The sequence below is a fragment of the Solanum tuberosum genome, unplaced genomic scaffold (genome assembly GCF_000226075.1).
Source record: "Solanum tuberosum cultivar DM 1-3 516 R44 unplaced genomic scaffold, SolTub_3.0 scf00130, whole genome shotgun sequence".
NCBI lineage: Eukaryota > Viridiplantae > Streptophyta > Magnoliopsida > Solanales > Solanaceae > Solanum > Solanum tuberosum.
Window position 1 is genome coordinate 1,372,743 of NW_006239060.1, and position 15,166 is coordinate 1,387,908.

At 36.2% G+C, this 15,166-nt stretch overlaps 1 pseudogene; it reads left to right on the forward strand.

Annotated features, from left to right (window-relative positions):
* Positions 1-4,147, forward strand: part of LOC102580298 (subtilisin-like protease SBT1.7) — a 15,245-nt pseudogene extending 11,098 nt beyond the window's left edge.
* Positions 4,148-15,166: the final 11,019 nt, after the last annotated feature.

The window sequence follows — 15,166 nt, forward strand, 5'->3', positions numbered from 1 at the left end:
GACCAAGTGTGGAACCACGGTATCCATCGACGGTCCGTAGGTCGATCTACGGACCGTACTGCTGGTCCGTAGAATGATACTGTGAGGGTTCTAGTACCTAAATTTTGAGAATTTTAAGTGTGGAGTTACGGAGGGGATCGACGGTCTGTAGATCGATCTACGGACCGTACCTTCAGTCCGTCGACTGCTTCTGAGAAACTGACTATTTCGGGGTCCTCCTTTCCTCCAGCTCTAAACCCTCCCAAACAAGGTTTCAACCCATACACTTGGAAGCACAAAAATCCCTCAACATACCATAGATTACCACTCAAATACCAACCAAACAATACAACTATCAACTTCAACAACTAACAACCTTAACAACAATTCCAACAACTTCAACAACGAATCCAATCCTTTCTCCATAAATAAAAGGGGCTAGGTGTGTGGGGGAAAGGATCACCCAACACTAAAAGCTCACATACCTTGGTAGGGATCACCCCCGACGAAAATCCACGATGATCTTGTCGGAAACTCCTTGATCTCCTCCTCTTCTTCTTCTCCTCTTCTTCTCTTCTTCTTCTCAAGCCCTAGCCTTCACTCTCTTAAATTGGAACAAAATGACCCAAATATCAGCCTAACACAACAATACATCCTCAAAAGAAATAGCTAGGGAAAAGACCAAAAATGCCCTTAAATGATTCCCCGGACGGATTTCCTTGTCAACTGCCCAACTTTCAACGGGCATAACTCGCTCATACGAACTCGGAATTGAGCAAACTCGGCGGTGTTGGAAATATCATTCCACAAGCTTCACAACCATAACTGGAAATACTCCTAACTCATCCTGAGTTGGGAGTTACGACTGCTCAAAGTTGGCCAAAAATCACTGGTTTCTACACTTAGCCAAATTTTCCAGATTTTCAAATCCTTTCCAAAAAATGAAAAATTTTAAATTCTAAGCCTCTTCTTAGCTATTTCAATTTGTCGGATGTTACATCCATAGAGTTCTATTGGCATAATATGTAAATATACACTCAAACTTAGTTTTAGCTGGCATGTAAGTACTCCAATTTTGAGAATTCACATGTAGACAACTTAACTTGGTCTCAACTGACAATTAAACACTCCAATTCATCCCCATTGTGTCTTGTTGACACTTGACACTGAGTTGACATATACATATTGGAGGTGTTTAGATGATCATTTTGTAAGTTAGAGCGTTCAACTGACACAGTTATAGACGAGTTGAGGTGTCTTGATGTGCTTACTCAAAAGTTTGGAGTACAACTTACTAGCCAACTGAGGACAAGTTTGAGTGCCTGTTTATACCAATTCTTTTTCACAACTTGTTGAAGATTTTTCAAGGTTATATTTTATTAGCGTCAAAAATCCTTGACAATATAATATTTGTCTCTTATATAAGCTCAATTATTTGATAATTGTTAAGATATAAATTGGAACCTCAATCTATCACTCCAATATAATTTGGTATGTGGAAGTTAACATTGACACAACAGAAGTAGTTGTCAGTTTCACATTCCTAACAAACATAATTGTGTCATTTTGGATGATTGCAGGTGCCTCCTGCGGAGGCTGAATAGCCCGCAGGTTGAACACATCTACAGAGAACAGAATTGACTTGCTAATAGACTAGCATCGATGGTCACCACCACTACTGAAAATCCTATTACTATGCAGCTTTTTGGGGAAATGCTACCATCGTCGGAAAACCTTTGGCTTGACGATAAAACTGGTGCCACATCTGTCAGGAGGATAAATGCTATGCATCATAATCCTTCTACTATGTATGATATTAGTAGTACAGTTTGTAGTAATGCTGGTGATAGGTCTTTTGTATCTGCTGTAAATACTGCTGGTGGAATAGTGGCCCAACAACCACAAATTACCGTGGCTCAGGCACATCTCGGTTCTCTGTAGTTTTTGTTATTAATATAGCTTCTCTGGTTTACAAAAAATGAAATTATGTTTGTGTAGTGTATTTCCACTTCAATATTATTCTCTTCCAAACAAAACAGTCTTAGAAAGTGACAGTTTACTGCTTGGCAATTGTTCCAGTTGCATTATCTACTCGACAAAGCTGTTTGAAGTATTTCATGGATTATCACTGAACTTTCATGTTATAACAATGCCCTTCATGAATATTTCCATGAATTCTGCCAGAGGCACTTATCATCATGGCACTTGCGTTGCTTCCTTTAGTGGTGGTAGTTTCGTAAAGGAGTTTCATCTTTTGGATATGCTCCTGGAACAGAAAGAGGTATGGCAGCCACGAGCTAGGATAGCTGTGTAGAAGTTCAGCTTTGATGAAGGAGCCTTTGTTTCTGATTTAATTGCTGCTATGGACCAAGCTTCTTTTGGCGACATGATGAAGAGTGTCTTAGTTTCTGCTTCAGCTGGGAATAATGGTCCTGAAATGGGGACTTAAAAGAATGGAGTGCATGTAGCATCATAACTTGTTATAGCACTGCACAAGAAGACTTAACAGTCTCTGATCAAATGGATGCCATCTCAGAGTCAAAATTTTGAGGTGATATCTATGTTTATCAAATTGCATTGTCTACTTCACAAAATCAGTCAACTATGACTGTTTCTTAAGGTGTATATTTAAAGGAGGCTGTGTTATAGTAGGAAAACACCAAGTGTAGAGGAAAAAACTATGTTAGGAGTACTTTTTCTTCTGTTTTCTTGGTTTCTTTTTTGCCCTTCTTTATTATTTTTATTTTTATGACAAGGGAAACCCGCAGCCGCTATCCTTTGGGTTGGCACAGGATAAAACTCCCGCTCCTATGCAATAGCTCTCAAACCACACAGGAGAAGTAACCCGCGCTAGGCAAGCCCGGTGCAACGAGCTAGACCTAGAAGTCTGGCCCTTCTTAATTATTAGGAACCTCATCAGCAGAGAGGTCTACTTACATTGTCCATTTGGACAAGTCTTTTATGCCTAAATTCTTTGCCAGTCACCAAAACTGGCATTCTTCCATTATTGATACCATCAAGATTGAAGCTCCCACATCATCCAGTTCCAAAGCTTTTTAATTCTTATGACAATGTCATCAATGGATTTAGTGTTGTTTTGTCTAAAGATGAACTTGAAGCTCTCAAGAAGTCATCAGATTTTCTTTCAGCTTATAAAGATAGGCCTGTTGAAACTCACACAACTCACACCTCTGAGTTTCTTAAGCTCAATCCTGCTTCTGGGCTACAGACGGTTTCTGGTTTTGGTCAAGATGTTATTATCGGTGTACTCGACTCTGGTGTCTGGCCATAATTTGAGTGATGATGGATTTCCTCAAATTCCAAAGAGGTGGAAGGAAATTTGCAAGGCAGGAACAGATATTAATTCTTCATTGTGCAATAGGAAAATCATTGGGGCTAATTATTTCAGTAAGGTGATTTTGGCGGCATAATACATAATCATGACCCTTAACTTGACTTCAGCTGACAACTATGTCCTCCAACTTTGGGAGTGCACAATTAGACACTTAAACTTGTATAGAATTGAACAAGTAGACACACATGTCCTACGTGGCATAATACATGTAAGACGCCACGTAGGACACAAAATTGCCATGTAGGGTGTCATGTGTCTATTTGTTCAATTTTATATAAGTTTAAGTGTCTACTTGTGCACAACCAAAGTTAAAGGTCATAGTTGCCAGCTGAAGTCAAGGGTCATGTTTATGTATTATGCTGATTTTTGGCTGATGATCCTACTGTGAATATTTCAATGAATTCTGCAAGGGATACTAGAGGTCATGGCACACATGTTGCCTCCATTGCTGCTGGTAATTTTTCTAAAGGAGGTTCATATATTGGATATGGTACTGGAACAGCAAGAGGTATGGCCCCACGAGCTAGGATAGCTGTGTATAAGTTTAGCTTTGAAGAAGGAACCTTCACTTCTGATTTAATTGCTGCAATGGATAAAGCTGTTGCAGATGGTGTTGACATACTGACTATTTCTTATGGGTGGGTTAGGATTCCATTGTATCAAGATTCTATTGCGATAACTTCTTTTGGTGCCATGATGAAGGGTGTTTTAGTCTCTGCTTCAGCTGGAAATAGTGGCCCTGAAATGTCTTTACTAATGGACTTGAGACGTCCCACCCCAAGTACAAGGATTGGTTTCGTTAGGACAAACTAATCCAAATTGCACTCATGGCCTTTGTTGATGCCACAATTGCATCCATTGTAGTTTCTGCGCTCATCTTCAAAGCTGTGTGGGATCAACTTCACACTTCCTTTGCAAACAAATCGCAAACCTACATCTTCAGCCTTTGTACCATCTCAGTCGAGTCAGCAAAGACCACAAATCAATTGTTGAATATATGCGAGAGATTCGCTCTCCCTCCTATAAATTCGCCACAACAGGTTCACCAATAAATAATGAAGAACTTGTGGTGAAAATATTGAGTGGACTCGGGCTAGAGTTCTGTGAGATCTCAGCGGCCATATGGGCACGAGACTCTCCTATATGCTATGAGGAACTTTTTTATAAGCTTATTGTTCATGAACTGTTCATCAAACATGAGGACCTTAAGAAGACTACCACCAGGGTCACTGCAGTTGTCGCTAAACGTGTGACAAATCCTCTGCCATACCCACACAACAATCGATGCCCACCCAACAACAATAATTGGTGTCCCCAAAATAGGCAGCATACTCATGGCAACACTTTCCAGTATCCAGTGGATACTTCCAGTGGCGCAACTTCCCACACCAATAACTTTGTGATAAATTTGGGCATACAACAAGTGTTTGCCTCTCCCGATCTCATAACCACTTGGAAGCAAAAGCAAATTTTTTTGTTCAAACAACGCCAAATGACCCCTGGATTCTCAATTCAGGTGTGTCTCACCATATTAACTCCGATACCAACTCCCTCCACAATGTTTAGGACTTCAAAGGGATCGAGGAAGTGACAATGGGTAATGGTAATGTGATTCCAATTACTCAAACTAGTACTATTTATATTAATGCTGCGGTCCGATATCAAATACAAGTTTATTTCAGTGTATTAATTTTGCAAAGACAATCTACTCTCAATAGAATTTTTTCCTTTTAAATTTCTTATGAAGGATCTGACTACAGTAGATGTTAGCAACTGTCAAAGGAGGAAGATCATTCATCGGTTTCTACAAAAATATCAGTTAACCTTTATGGCGTATCACTATGAACACTGAACAAGTGCCGGAAAGAATGTGTTTGTTATTCAAAAGCAGAAGCTGATTAAATAGAACTACAACAACTAAGAAGACTCATAAGTCCTAACTGAACACTAATAAAGTACTAACTAAATAACAACGGTTGAAAGACAAACATAAATGAAATAACTATATTTCCGATGATCCAGATATATTGTCATCCGTTTTTTTTTTCTTCAAAATCCTGTTGTTGTGATTAGCACCAAGGAAGAAAAACAAGTGACAAGCTATGCAACCAAAAGTGTGAGACCTACAACATGCATCAGTTTCCAGGGAACACGTATTGATGTAAAGCCTACTCCAGTTGTTTCTGCATTTTCCTCGAGAGGCCCCTCTAAGCTATCTACGAGTTCCAAAGCCAGATATTCTGGCACCAGGAGAGTTAATTTTAGCAGCCTGGCCATCGAACATTTAAGCTGCAGTTATATGTGTGATGTGTCAACACATTTTTGTATAGTGATAACCGTCTTTAATGTATAACAAAATGAACAATACATTAAGAACCATTTCAATCAAGTGAAATATATTAATAACTAAAATAAAGCATTGCTCATAGTCTCATATATTAAGGACCATTTGGATCATTTTCTGGATCTGGTGCAGCTAAGTATATAGCAAAGAGAGAGCACCAAAAAAACTCGAAAATTTGTAACTCTCCAGGGACCTTGGTGTTTGAGAAAAAAAAATCAGAAGCAGGACTACATTCTGACCATACGTTACAAAGGCATTGCAGATGACCAAGCACAATCTGGTTCAATCACTAGGTTGGAAAAGAACGATCATCACACCGTAAGAAGTCCTATAGTAGTAGCTCATGTGCATGATGCCTCGGCCTGAAATGCTGCAGTTGACAAAACTGTTGTATATGGAAGAAAATATTATGTTGTATCTACATTGGGAAATTAATGGTAATTTCAAATTTTGCGCTTACAATACTGTTTGTTGACACAAAAATGTATTTAGCATTGACAAAACCTTTTTTCTTAGCCAACAAATGATGTGCTAAATAAATTTTACACGACAAAACTAGAAAATTTAAAACGCCTAAGATGTTATGGTTTCTGGAGAAAATTGAATTGTGGCTGTTTTCTAAGTCTCAAAATTAACTATTGGTGACATGTTTAACCAGTCAAGATCAAAGACCACTTAAAAATCTGATTAAGTTAATTGTGGATTGCAATAACATTTTTAATACTTGTTAAACTTTTCCAAAATACAAAAAAAAAAAAAAAAAAAAAAACCCGAAGTGATAGGTATTTGGATTGACTAATTTTTTTTTAATGACTTTTGACTTTTAAATTCTTTTTTAATTTTAAAAGTGTTTTGGTAACTTAAAAAATAATTTTAACTACATAAAAAGCTAAAAGCCAAACTTTTAGATTTCCATTCTTCATTTCTAACTTGCAATTTCTCTCTTCTTAGGTAATGCTTGTGCAAAATGTTAGCATTTTGAAAATTTCTTTTGGATTAATGAAAAAGAACTGTGAGTGTGAGTCTGTTAATAATTTTGTTGTTTCATGCTTAAGAAAGAAACCCTAACTTTTTGGTATTTGTTCTTTTCTCATGTTCTTCTCAAGGAAAATATGAATTGTATGTTGTTATTCTTCTTCTTCTTCTTCTTGTACTTGGTTGTTCAAGTAGGGAAACTTTTATTTGAGATTCTAGCATAACTTTTAGTGAACACCTGTTATTATATTTTGTACTTTCAACAATGGGTCCAATGGTGTATTGAAATGAGTTCAAAAAATTAGTATTTTGAAAATAATGCTTTTGGTCAATTAAAAGTTAAGGTCTGTTTTTCAAAGTTAAGTTTAGAGTTAATGATTTTTTTGTTTCATGTTTTATGCTTAATGATTTTGTAAATAATGTGTGTATCTTTAGTGAAAAGTAAATTTTTGTTGTTGTTGAACATTGTTGTTGTTGTTGTTTGAACATTGTTGTGAAATTTTGTTTTTTTGCTAAGAAATGTGAATTTTTGTTGTTGATCTTGTTGTGCTTGGTGTATACCTTGTTCTTGAACATTGTAATAAGAAATTTTGTTGTTGAACATTGTTATGAAAGTAGTGAAATGACAAATGACTTGTTGGATAAAATGTTGATTGTTGTTTAGAGATTGTAACATAATTTTTAGTGCATACTTCTCTGTTATTATTATATTTGGTGTTGTTAAAGGTGTAGTAAAAGTGATTTATTATTTTTGTTGTGGTTATTGTCCTCCATGACATAAAACAAAGATCTTGCATTGGTTTTATTTTTGTCCAATAGAAGACGGTAGGATCTATTGGAAACATATGAGGAATCTGTTGCAATAGATGACTTATATATTGGAATAATATATTTGTTAAATTTTATATATTTTCTCTTCTATTGAGTGATGCACAAATCAATTGAAACCTTTTTTGTTTATCTATTTTTTGCAGATAAAATGAATCCAGTCAAAAGAAAGGAACAAAAATCAACTTCATGCAGAATGAGTGAAGTACCTAGAGTACAAACACCATCGAAACAACTTGCCGATGAAGCCCTTTCTCAAAGAAATCATTTTTTTCCAGTTGTAGATGCAGTAAAAGATGAAGTGGTTGAAATAGAGAAAAATGAGAAAGTAGTGCAAGGAGATAGAAATGAGGAAGTAGGTCTCGGAGGAGGAGGAGAAAGTAGTTTAAGGTCTAGAGTCATAGGGAAAGAAGTAGGGGAAAGGTCGACGACTGATGTTGAGTTTAGATCAGAAGTCCAACATAGCATCCCTTCAACTCCTGGATTTGTCAAAACTTTCAGTATTGACAAGTTTCAAGTAAAGATGCCCATTGATGATGATACAAATTTTGGTGATTCTGTTGTTAAATCTGTGATGGGAAAAGTATTTCATAAATTCAGGGTGATATTGAAGGAGCAAAAGTTGGAGACTTTCTTTAGGTCTAGCTGTTTTGGGTTGTATCTTGATCTTCCTGAAAATAATAATGCACATTTTCAAATGACTATGGTCTATGGTCTTTTGAAACGTAGGATTCTATATGAGAATGAGGAGAAAAAAAATGAGATCTGGATAAACTACTGTGGCATGCCAATATGTTTGGTATTAAAGAATTTGCCATAATTACTGGACTTAGATGTCATCATGCTGTTCAGCCTCTTCCTATTGTTAAGCCAAAGAATACAACCAACAAAACAAATGTGAATTTTTGTTGTTGTTCTTGTTGTGCTTGGTGTATACCTTGTTCTTGAACATTGTTATGTGAAATTTTGTTGTTATTTGTTCTTGAACATTGTTATGAAAGTAGTGAAATGACAAATGACTTGTTGGATAAAATATTGATTGTTGTTTAGAGATTGTAACATATCTTTTAGTGCATTTTTCTTTGTTATTATTATATTTGGTGTTGTTAAAGGTGTAGTAAAAGTGATTTACTATGGTCTATGGTCTTTTGAAACGTAGGATTCTATATGAGGATGAGGAAAAAAAAGATGAGATCTGGATAAACTACTGTGGCATGCCAATATGTTTTGGTATTAAAGAATTTGCCATAATTACTGGACTTAGATGTCATCATGTTGTTCAGCCTCTTCCTATTGTTAAGCCAAAGAATACAACCAACAAAACAAAGAAAGTCAAAGGCAAAGAAAAAGTAACTGATGATGTTGACTTGGTGGACATTGTTGGTAAGGGCTACAGAAGCATAGATTTGCTCAATGATCTAGAGTCTAAAACACTTTCAAGTAAGCACAAGAAGTCATTGTGCATAGTTTGGTTTGTGCATGCTATTCTATGGGCCGAAGACACAAACCAAGTCATACCAGCTAGTTTGTTAAAGTTATCTCAGGATTGTGAGGAATTCAACAACTATCCATGGGGTCACGAAAGCTACAATTTAACTGTAAAATATTTGTTGCAAAAGTTAACACCCAAAAGAATCAATCTATATGATTTTCCTTGGGCTTTCATTTTTTGTTGAATTATTATTCTGATTTGTTTTTTGGCATCATTATATTTAGGTTTGGGCATTTGAAGCCATTCCTCACCTTCGACATCAAGTCAAGGACTACTCTGAAAATGTTCCTTATCCAAGAATCCTTAGATGAACAATTAATAGAAAATAATTTACATATGTACCTAAGAACCCAAGATATGTTGTATCTAGAATACATCACAAATAATATCAAAGAAATAGTCAGATTAAGGAAGCTGTCAGAAGGATATTACAATAAGTATTATTACATTTTATCATGAATTCTCCACCCACAAAAAACGGTATCAGAGCTATGGATGAAAAGAAATATAGAAAGAAACATACTAGTAGAAAGTTAAGAAAAATAAGAAGAAAATTAAACAAATTATATCCAGAATATAAACAACTCAATATCACAAAAACTGATAACGACAAATTAGATAAATTAATAGATAATATATCTAAAATATAATATAAATATATTCAATATTTAAAGATACAATGAATAACGAGAATAACGAATATAGACAAAAACTTACTGAAATAATTATAGCGAAAAGACAAGAATTAGAACATAGGCAAAATAGACTTAACAGTAATATATTTGCAGGAATTTGTAAGAAATCTATAGTAGCACAAAAAAAAACTATTTTATAACTAAAAATACAAATAGAAAACTTAGAATATAAACTACAACACAATTTATAAATGAATAAAGAAGAATACACAATAGATGAAAAAACATATGAAAACTATGACGGATTAAAAATAAAGATAATATTTTCTAATCTAGGAAGAAGATATAAGAAAATAGGTGATAATCTAAGTTTAATGTTAGAAAAAGAAACGGTAAAACTAGAAGATAGTTTAACTGTTATGATAAGAATAACAAAAGAAAATTAAGAAATAGATAGAAAAACGGAAATTGAAAAAATAAAACAACAAACAAAAAAGGAAAGTACAACAATTAGAAGAAGTAAAAAATACTAAAATAATAGAACTAAAAAAAGAGCTGACAATATTAAAAGAAATGTATGAAATTAAAAAATACAATGTTGATTATACATGATTCAAATAATATTTTAATATATCTACTTGTTGGTTGTAGATTGTGCATCCGTGGCTTATCCCTACTGAGCTAGAATCAACCATGCTAGCCCTTCTTACTTTAGGGTTTGTGAGAACTTTACCTGATCCTAAGGTTATTGATAGGATTAAAAGAGAATTGGATGGAGCTACATCCATCAAAAGGGAAGCACTGGGGGGTGGTGAGGAGGCTGTTGGTGCTGTTGGTGATCTCGTAGGTGATGTTGGCGGTGGTGGTGATGAGCTTGATGATGTTGCTCATCATTCAGTTTTTGAAAAAGGAATTGACCATGATGATGGTCGCAACATTGGTGATTTTGGTGTTAGTGAATATGGTGGATTCACACCATTTAGGCCGCGTGCAACAACACCTCCATACAAATCGAGGCTACAAACATCTGTTGGTGTTGCCTCCTCTAGCTTATGTTTTACTTGTCAATGCAAGGGCTGCAATGAAAGACATGCTGAATTAGTTAATCGTATCCATGCATTGACTGAAGCTGTAAATAATCTGGCACCAAAAAGGGGTATCAATCCATCTAAGAGGATTTCAAACTCCTGCATTCCCATTGAGATTAGGAAGAGGAAGAGGGCAATTTCAAAGGCATTGTCAACTATCAAAGTAATTAGAAAAGTTGTCAATCCACTTCCTCGTAATGTTCGGCCAGCTGTGCAGCTTGAGCTTCAGAAGGTAAGTATTTACAAGCTTGTAGATCCTCCAAAGAACAAGCAACTTGAAAAAATAAATCCTCAAGGCCAAAATGGAAAGAAAAAAATAAAATCCCAAAACCCTCTCTTCGAAGAACTTCTTGAAAGAAAAAAGAAGCTCTGCACTAATGTCCATAGAGTTCTATTGGCATAATATGTAAATATACACTCAAACTTAGTACTCCAATTTTGAGAATTCACATGTAGACAACTTAACTTGGTCTCAATTGACAACTAAACACTCCAATTCTTCCTCCTTGTGTCTCGTTGACACTTGATGCTGACATGACATAAACATATTGGAGGTGTTTAGATGATCATTTTGTAAGTTAGAGCGTTCAATTGACACAGTTAGAGACGAGTCGAGGTGTCTTGATGTGCTTACTCAAAAGTTTGGAGTACAACTTGCTTGCCAACTGAAGCCTAGTTTGAGTGCCTATTTATGCCAATTCTTTTTCACAACTTGTTGAAGATTTTTCAAGGTTATATTTTATTAGCGTCAAAATCCTTGACAATATAATATTTGTCTCTTATATAAGCTCTATTATTTGATAATTGTTAATAGATATAAGTTGGAACCTCAATCTATCACTTCAAATATAATATGGTATGTGGAAGTCAACATTGACACACCAGAAGTAGTTTGTCAGCTTCACAGTCCTAACAAACATAATTGTGTCATTTTGGATGATTGCAGGTGCGACCTTCGGAAGCTGAATAGCCTGCAGGTTGAACACATCTACAGAGAACAGAATTGACTTACTAATAGACTAGCATCGATGGCCACTGCCACTATTGAAAATCCTATTACTATGCAACTTTTTTGGGAAATTCCACCATCATCAGAGAACCTTTGGGTTGATGATAAAACTGGTGCCACATCCGTCAGGAGGATAAATGCTATGCATCATAATCCTTCTACTATGTATGATATTAGTAGTACAGTTTGTAGTAATGCTGGTGATAGGTCTTTTGTATCTGCTGTAAATACTGCTGGTGGAATAGAGGCCCAACAACCACAAACTACCATGGCTCAGCCACATCTCGGTTCTCTGTAGTTTTTGTTATTAATATAGCTTCTCTGATTTACCAAAATGAACTTATGTTTGTGTAGTGTATTTCCACTTCAATATTATTCACTTCCAAACAAAATAGTCTTAGAAAGTGACAGTTTACTGCTTGGCAATTGTTCCAGTTGCATTATCTACTCAACAGAGCCGTTGGAAGTATTTCATGGATTATCTCTGAACTTTCATGTTATAACAATGCCCTTCATGAATATTTCCATGAATTCTGCCAGAGACACTTATCGTCATGGCACTTACGTTGCTTCCTTTGCTGCTGGTAGTTTTGTTAAAGGAGTTTCATCTTTTGGATATGCTCCTGGAACAGCAAGAGTATGGTGCCACGAGCTAGGATAGCTGTGTATAAGTTCAGCTTTGATGAACGAGCTTTCATTTCTGATTTAATTGCTGGTATGGACCAAGCTTCTGTTGGCGCCATGATGAAGGGTGTCTTAGTTTCTGCTTCAGCTGGGAATAATGGTCCTGAAATGGGGACTTAAAAGAATGGAGTGCATGTATCATCATAACTTGTTATAGCACTACACAAGAAGAAGAAACAGTCTCTGATCAAATGGATGCTATCTCAGAGTCGAAACCCTGAAGTTGTAATTAGCAGCAAGGATTGGAAAAAGTTGTAGACTATACAAACAAAAGTGCTGAACCGAAAGTCAGCATCAGTTTCCAGGAAATACGTATTGATGTAAAGCATGCTCCAGCTGTTTCTGCATTTTCCTCGAGAGGTCCCTCTCTAAGCCATCTTCGAGTTGCAAAGCTAGATATTATGGCACTCGGGGTGTTAATGATGAACTGAACTACCTATGAGCAATTCACTAATATAAAAAAGACTACAAAAATATGGTTTAACATTCTTGGGGTTAATTATTTCAGTAAGGTTATTTTAGCGGTATAATACATAAACATGACCCTTAACTTGGCTTCAGCTGACAACTATGCCCTCCAACTTTGAGAGTGCACAATTAGGCACTTAAACTTGTATGAAATTGAAAAAATAGACACACGTGTCCTACGTGGCATAATAAATGTAGGACGCCACGTAGGACACAAAATTGTCATGTAGAGTGTCATGAGTCTATTTGTTCAATTTTATACAAGTTGAAGTGTTTAGTTTTCACACCTAAAGTTAAATGTCATAGTTTATACACCTAAAGTTAAATGTCATGTTTATAAATTATGCCGGATTTTGGTTGATGATCCTACTATGACTATTTCCATGAATTCTGCAAGGGATACTAGAGGTTAGAGCCGTCAAAAAAGGCTTAGCCCATGGGGCCGGCCTGACCCAACCCGTTATTGGGGCAGGTTTGGGATGTGATATTTCAAGCTCGTTTAAAATCGGGGCTTATAAGCCCAACCCTTTTAGGCCCTTAGTCCTTGAGGCTTGATCGGGGGGGGGGGGGGGGGGGGGGGCGGGGTTGGCCTATGGGCCAAATTATTTAAATTAAAATAGATATTAAAAACTAGAAAACTTAAATGTAACCTCTAACCTATATGGCTATAGTAGATTAGTACTACTAGACAACTAGTACGTGAAGACTTAAAAGGCTAAAGTCTTATAAATTCTAAAGCCATTACTCTTAAAAACCTAAGTCCCTAAGCCCTAATATCTAAATTCTTGAACTACAACTCTCAGTCTCTTTACTCTTATAGTTTTATTGTCGTCTCGTTTCTGCTACGACATTGGACAATTTTCACGCATGTAACAATTTTCTTGATTTCATTTAACAAAATACTTTAAGTAATTATGTATTGCTAACTAAAGTTTTAGTCAGAAGTGTTCTTTAGTTTACTAGTTTGTTTTTAAGATATTATTTACTTAAGAGATTATTATTTTTTTCTTTAAATATTTATTGCTAGATTTTATATTTAGAATTATTGAAACAATGTTACTGTTTGTGACATTGATTTGACATAAAAAAAAAAAGGGTTGGCCTGCCCTAGCCCTTGACCCTTCTGGGGTTGGGCCGAGTTGACCATTTTACAGCCCTTTGAAATGAAGGGCAGGCCCGCCCCAGCCCATCAAATTCTTTGGCCCACGGGGTTTGGGTGGGGTAGGGCTGGGCTGGTCCATTTTGACGGCTCTACTAGAGGTCATGGCACACATGTTGCCTCCATTGCTGCACGTAATTTTGCTAAAGGAGCTTCAATTTTGGATATAGTACTGGAACAACAAGAGGTATGGCCCCACGAGCTAGGATAGCTGTGTATAAGTTTAGCTTTGAAGAAGGAACCTTCACTTCTGATTAAATTGCTGCAATGGATCAAGCTATTGCAGATGGTGTTGACATATTGACTATTTCTTATGGGTGGGTTAGGATTCCATTGTATCAAGATTCTATTGCGATAGCTTCTTTTGGTGCCATGATGAAGGGTGTCTTAGTCTCTGCTTCAACTGGAAATAGTGGCCCTGAAATGTCTTTACTAATGGACTTAAGACGTCCAGCCCCAAGTACAAGGATTGGTTTCGTTAGGACAAAATAATCCAAATTGCTCTCATGGCCTTTGTTGATGCCACAATTGCATCCACTGTAGCTTCTGCGCTCATCTCCAAAGTTGTGTGGGATCAACTTCACACTTTATTTGCGAACAAATCGCAAACCCACTGTAGACAATAAAATTCACGTCGAGAAAATAATAATCAAGAACGGAAAATTATGCAACAATCGTATTTATTGATTTAAAGTGTGAGTGTTGCAATCTCTATGATTCCTCTGAGTTCGCCTTTTCGGATATAATTCAAGGGCTCTTGAGCTTGATCTTGAACTTGAACTTGATCTTGATCTTTGATTTTGAACTTGAACTTTATCTTGATCTTGACTTCTAGTTGATTTCAAGGGTTTCGAGCTTGATCTTGAATCTGGTGGTCTTGATCTTGATCGTTTTTGAACTTGAACTTTATCTTGATCTTGACTTCTAGGTTAATCCAAGGTCTTCGAGCTTGATCTTTAATCTAGTGGTCTTGATCTTGATCGTTCTTGAACTTAAACTTTATCTTGATCTTGACTTCTAGTTGAATTCAAGGGCTTCAAGCTTGATCTTGAATTCGATCTTGATCTTGATCGTTCTTGAACTTTATCTTGATCTTGATCTTGACTTCTAGTTGAATCCAAGAGCTTCGAGCTTGATCTTGAATCCAGCG